Source organism: Nannospalax galili, unplaced genomic scaffold (assembly GCF_000622305.1).
Source record: "Nannospalax galili isolate Female #2095 unplaced genomic scaffold, S.galili_v1.0 scaffold841, whole genome shotgun sequence".
Classification (NCBI taxonomy): domain Eukaryota; kingdom Metazoa; phylum Chordata; class Mammalia; order Rodentia; family Spalacidae; genus Nannospalax; species Nannospalax galili.
The window spans coordinates 626,417-633,521 of NW_008345000.1; positions in this window are offsets into that span (position 1 = coordinate 626,417).

Here is a 7,105-nt window from a genome sequence, read left to right on the forward strand (position 1 = left end):
ATATGGGTCATTGACCCTAAAGCATACATACATACACACACACACACATATATATATATATATATGTTGTTGTTTTGGTCTTTTTGAGACAGGGTCTCCCTGTAGCTACAGCTGGCTTGGAACTCGATATGGAGAACAGGCCGGCCTCAATCTCACAGAGATCCCCTCTACCTCTACCTACCAAGTGCTGGGATTAAAGGTGTGCACCACCATGCCCAGCACTAAATAATTTTCAAAAATTCATTTTTTTTTATGTGTATGAGTGCTCCCATGTCATGCAATGCCTGAGGAGGCCAGAAGAGGTGTCAGATCCCCTGGAACTGGAGTTACTGATGGTTGTTAGCTGCCATGTGGGTGCTGGGAATCAAACCCTGGTCTTCTTTGAGAACAGCTAGTGCTCTTCTGAGGCATCTCTCCAGCTCTCATCCTAAATAAAAAAATGTTTTTGATCTTTTTGAGACAGGGGTCTCCCTGTAGACCCAGCTATCCTGGAACTCACTATGTAAACTAGGCTGGCTCACAGATACCCACCTGCCTCTGCCTCTTGAGTGCTGAGATTAAAAAGGCGCGCACCACCATGCCCGACAATTTTTGACCCCACAGCATACTGTACATTAAGTTTTGCCATTTTCTGTTTTATGGTAATTGGTGATATATAAGTGGGCTTTTTATTTGTTGCACGTTTTTATTTACAGAAAACAAAACATTTCAATGTTCATTTAGCATTCTTTTAGGCCCACAGAACTGATGGATCCCAAGATCAATCAGACCCTCGAGATCTGTCAGTCATTACTTGGCCAGGGACGGCCATGGATTCAGATGGATGCACAGTGTGATGGATAGCTTTAGTGTCAACTTGACACACCTGGGTTGAGGGAGCCTCAATTGGGGAATTACCTCTATTGGACTGGCCTGTGGCCATGTGTGAGGGGCATCTTCTTGATGAGTGATGTGGGAGGGCCCAGCCCACTGTGGGTGGTGCCATCTCTGGGCAGGTGGGCCTGTGTTGTATAAGAAAGCAGGCTGAGCGGGGTCCAGAGGAGCAAACCAGTGAGCAGCATTCCTCCATGGCCTGTGCTCCAGTTCCTGCCTCCAGGTTCCTGCCCTGAGTTCCTACTCTGGCCTCCCTGATGATGTAAGATAAATAAACCCTTTCCTCCCCAAGTTGGTATTGGTCAGAGTGTTTTGTCACAGCAATGGAGAAACAAACTAGGACACAGCATTATAACAGATTGGGGGAAATGAACAGGGTCCACATTCACCTCAGCAAAAAGGGTGGATGAAGGGGCAGCTTCTCTGTTCCAGAGGAGGGAGTAGCGGGGGTGGAGGTGGGAGGGATAGACCCCTTACTGAATGTTAAGGTGATGTGGTGGTCCTTTGCTTTTTAATCTTACCTTGTAGAAAGAAAATGATGCAAAAAAATAGAACGCCCTGACCAAAAAACTGAAGGGTGTTTCTGGTGCCTCTCCCATGTGCATGTGTGAATGTGAGTGGGATGTTTGTAAACAGAGCTGTCTGCATAGAGACCCAACATCCTGTGTCTGGGTGGGGTGAGGGGGCATATACCTCTTCATAGACTCTCCGCTCCAGTGAGACATAGTGCAAATTTCAGGGACAGAAAAGGGCAGAAGGGAATGATGTGGCCAGGGAGCGGAGAAGACACAAAGTGTGGGAAGAGGTAGGGGTAAGGCAACAGTTAAAAATGGCCCATGTTGTCAAAACACATTTCACTTGCCCCTCACTCCTGCCTGCCACACGCCCCAGACACAGCAGGTGGAAGTCAGGCTCTTCCATCAAGTTGATTGTGAGGTTCTTCAACTTCTCTGAGAGCCATTCTGTAGCTGAGCAGAGCCAGCACCTGCTGACAGGCATTCTGGGAGAAGGCCACCGGTGCTGTATGAGATGCAGAAGGTGCACTCCTTAACCAATTACGGCTGTTATGTGCTGCGCCTCGTTTATGTTTGCCTAAGGACAGAGACCAGTGGACTCACCTCTCCTTGGGCACATTGCAGGTGTAAAGCACTGTTAAAGCACCGTAGAAATCTGTTAAAAGCTCTATTAGTGTTGAGTTCTTTCAACTCATATTTGTAATCACTCCTGTTGTTCATTTCCCCATAAGTAGCAAAGACACTGGGGGTTGGGTAATCTGAGTAATTAGCAGCTAGCAGGCTCTTATACAGCCTGAACTGCCTTGAGCAAAGGTACTCCCAGTTTCATGGCCAATCAGACTACACTTTTGCCAACACTGGCCATCTGGAATACTCCTTGGATCCATAGCTTAATTGTGCAGAAGACTGCAGTTGATTGCCTTGGCTCTGGAGGCACAGCTCCTACCAAGTATGTTAGAAACGGTTTGTACCACGCTTTTTTTTTTTGCAGTCATTATCCTGGAGGAACCGTTTCCACCCTGTCCAGAGGGGGAGCCCTTCCCCTGGTGTCAAGGCTGATTGGTCCAAACCCCCTTCTTGGTCTATATAACCAGGCTGGGAGACACTCTCCTGTCCTCCCTTGGTGTTGCAACCTCAGGTCTAATAAAGCGTATTTATTTACTTATTTATTTATTTTTGTTTTGTGTGTGATGAGTGTTTTGCTTGCATGTTATATAAATGCAACTATGTCATGCAATGCCCTCAGAAGGTCCTCTGCAAAATCAGCCAGTGCTCTTAACCCCTGAGCCATCCCTCCAGCCATAGAGTCTCTTTGCCTACTTTCTGGAGTGCAGGCTGGGCTAACGTAGAGAAGGTGGTAGACAGTGGAGGCAGGCTGAAGTGGAGAGGATGGCAGTCGGCATGACTTGACAGCTGGGAGTGCCAGCCTTGGCACTGGCCTAAGCAGAAGCTTGATGGTTGGAAAAACTCAGGCTTTGGACCATGACTTAGCAGCTGAGGATCCTGCAGGCCCCACTGTGAACTTAACAGCACAGGCACTGCACGCACCACCCGGCTTGGTAGCTGAAAACTGTGCAGATGCCCAGCACCACCCAGCACTGGGATTTGATACTGGCTCGTTCCAGTAGCCATCCCAGACCCTAGGAATGGATAGAGCCTGGCCTAACTTCTTACCACAAAGTACCAGCAACTGCCGTTTGACTGCTGAAGAGGCCTTAGAGGCCTGTGAGAGTGGAAAACAGAGCTGCCATCAGAGGCCTTGGGCTGGCAGTGCCCCAGGCCTGCCTCCACCTGTGGCACTGGTGGGGCTCTGCTGCCACAGACTGCCCACTGGTTCTGCCTCAGAATCTCATCTGTCCAGTGGGTTCCTGAACCTCCCCCACCCCCCAATGGAAGGGGATTCCTGATTAATCCCAGCTGTACCCAGTGCTTAGTTCCCGAATGGCCCTTTAGTGTCTCAGGTCCTGAGCCATTGCTGCCATCTCTTGCAGCTGTTGAACATGGAGGACATCACTAGTGTCTGGAAAGTAGCAGTTGAAGAGGTTTTTTTTTGTCTACAATTTCTTTTTTTTAAACTTAAAAACTAATTTTTATTTTATGTGTATGAGTGCATTGCCTGCATGTATGTAAGTGCATTCATGCGTTGTACAATACCCTCACAGGTCAGAAGAGGGTGTCAGATCCCCTGGAACTAGAGTTATGGATGGTTACCAGCTGCCGTGTGGGTGCTGGGAATCAAACCCAGGACCTCTGCAAGAACATTCATCGCTCTTAACCACTGTGCCAACTCTCCAGCCCCCTACCTACAGTTTGTGTCCAGGTAGAGTAAATGAGCCTACTGATTGATGAGCTGATTGATGAGGTCTCCCTACTTGATGCTGTGGATCTAGTCTGGGCCATGTGTTTGTCCAAGGCAATACCCAGGAAACGGGCTGGTGAGACGGCTCAGTGGGTAAAGGCACCTGTTGCCAAGCTTGACGACCTTCATCCCATCTCCAGAATGCACATAGGCACATGGTGGAAGGAGAGAACTGACTCCCACAAGGTGTCCTCCAATTTCCACATGAAATATACACGCTTGTGCATGCACACACACACACACACACACACACACACACACATTTAAAAAGTACTTGGGAAACCATAATCTCCTTGGTCTTCCTGGCCAAGTTCTGACAGTGTGCCCCACCTTCTTGCCCATGAACCACGAAGGCTTGCATGAGGCTGGTTGTGATGGCTAATCTTGTCAACTTGATGAAATCTAGACTCATCTTGGAGATGGGCCTCTGGGCATGCCCGTTGGGGGTTATCTTGATTGTGTCAGGTGAGAACATCCATGCACTGTTGGTGGCACTGTTTCCTGGCTAGGATCCCAGACCCTATGAATGGATAGAGAACTGAGCAGCAGTGTGCATCTGTCCCTCTCTCTTCTCAGTGTGATGTGAACAGCAATTTCAAGCTCTTGTTGCCTTGAATTACCCTCCATGATCACACCTTGGACTGTGAGGAAAAATAAACCCTTTCCCCCCTAAGTTGCTTTTGTCAGAGTATTTTATCACAGGAACAGAAAAGTAAGACACACGAATATGGGCTTGGAGAAGCCCTCACACCTGACCGGTTGGGTCACTTCAGGCTGTAGGGCTTCCTTCCTGTGCTAATCCAAAGCTGCCAGAGCCAATATGAGTTGCAGAGAAGGCCTTGCTCAGGGATCCCAGAATGCTCCTTGGGTCTTGGACCAGCTGTATTGATGTGGGGTCTTCAACCAAGTTATTCATCTCAGGGACCTGTACTGTCTTGGTGGCCAAATGGCTGTGTTCGTAATAGGCCCTGCCCACCATAGTCATGTTCAGCAGGTGCACTTGCACATGCAGTCCGCTCTTCCAGGATCAGGTCAGTGATGCAACAGAGGACTCTGATGGTGTCATGGTTGACTGAATGGCTTGATGATTCTCCGGGAAGCAGGAGTCACAGTCATAGAGGCTCCTCAGGAAGTTGTGGCTGATTCCCAGTATGACCCACCAGTCCGCAGAGCTCTTGTCCTGGCTAAATTGAGAAATGTGCATGTTCTGGACATGGTAGAGTGGTTCAGGTAGGTAGAAGAAACCTAGATAATCAGTTGGTAGCTGGCACACAGACAGGATGAGACACTGCATGGTGATCAGTGTCTTCTGGAGAGGTTACAGCAGTTCAGCCATCTCTGCCACTGCCTGCCCAGGGTATATATGGAAGGACAGGGTGAAGGTGCAGATGATCATACAAAATGCACAATAGGCATTTTGGATTTCAAATGGGCATGGCTAGAGAACTGTTCTGTGAAATATTAGTCAAGATGGCAAAAATAAAAAGTGAAGAAACAGTATTAAAAGGTGTAAGGGGAAAAGGTCCCCACTCTACAGACAAACACACTAGAGTAACAGATCCTCCATTAGCACCCCCGAAAGCCAGGAAAACAGGGAACGGTACATTTGAAACACTGAAAATAAATAGCTGGCAACCAGGATTACTATATCCAGTAACGTCATCTTTCAAAATTGAAGAAGTAAGGTAATTTTAAGACAACTATACATCAGGGCAGTTCATGATCTTCAACTTGGTGCTATGTAAGATACTTAAAGGAATCCAGTGATGATTGATCTTGGTTATCAATGTGACTGCATCTGGAGTCAACTAAAAGGGCAAGTCACTGGGCATAGCTGTGAGGGATTTTTCTTGGTCAGGATAACTGAAGTGGGAAGACCCACCCTAAACGTGAACCACATCTCTCAGTGGAAGCTCAGATAAAAGGAGGTCTGTGGAAAAGCATGGCTTTTTGCCTGTTTGCCTTTGCACCTTGCTGGTGAGTTCATCTACTCTGTTCATGAGTTCATGTACCCTGTTGTTGCCACAGCTGTTGCCATGGCCACTGCTGCTACCACGGCTGCTGCTGCACTGCTTTGCTGACATCAGAAGCTTCTTCAGTCTCCACCTGAAGACTGGTGGCCCTCCAGGAATCCTCCAGGCCTTCCATGACAGATTGGAACTGCTGAGCCATCTGATAAACACAGACCCAGAGATTCTTAGTAAAATACTTGTGAACCAAATTCAAGAACACATTAAGAAGATCTTATCATCTAATCCAGTCAGTTTCATTCCATAGATTGAGCATACAATAAATCAATAAATGTGATGGAGCACATAAACAGACTTAAGGATGTAAGTCACACTATCATCTCAATAGTTACAGGAAAGAGCTTTGACAAAGTTCCGTTTCCTTTCGTGATAAAAACTGAAGAACTATGAATAGAAGGAATGGATATCAACACAATCAAGTGTATATGACAAACCCACAGTCAATAGCATACAGACAGGAAAAAAATGGAAAACAGTTTTCTCTCTGCTTTTATTTAGCCCTTGAAGTCTTAGCTAGAACAATTAAGACCAGAGGAAGCAATGAAAAGGGTATAAACAGGACCGTAAGAAGCCAAATTACCCCTATTTGCAGACCATATGATCCTATACTTAAAGAACCCTAAAGACTGCACCACAAAATTCTTAGGATAAACACTAACACTTTCAGTAAAGTAGCAGTATACAGTGTCGACATAGAAAACGAGTGCCTTTCTGTATGAACTTAATCAGGAAGAAACTCATTTACAACAGCTTCAAAAATTACCTAGGAATAAATCAAATCATGAAAGTGAAAAAGGCCCTACAATGAAAAATTCAAAATACTAAAGAAAAAGATGGGAGGACCTTCCATGTTCATGAACTGGCCAAACAGTGGAAATGAATATATTGCCAAAAGCAATCCAATCCCCATTAAAATTCCAATGTCATTCTTCAAAAAACTAGGAAAAAAATCCTAAAATTCACATGGAAGTACAAAAGACCTTGGATAAACAGAAAGAGCAGTGTGGAAGGCAGCATGATACCTGATCTCAAACTATTCTACAGCACCATAGTAACAAAAACAACACGGTATCCCTGTTCTGGTGCCACCTGCGACGGACCAGCCCAGACCAGAACACTCAGTCCGACAGGAACAGGGGCTCGGAGAGTGGGCAAGGATTTGGCAAGTGACAGACACAACACAAGAGATGGTTGGTGATCTGAATGTAATTTTCCAAACTGGAGCATCAGATTTTATACAAGTTACAGAACAAGATTGTACAAGCATCAGGTTGATTTCATGGTTAATCATTTTCTTAGAAATATAATTCAAAATCAAAGCAATACAG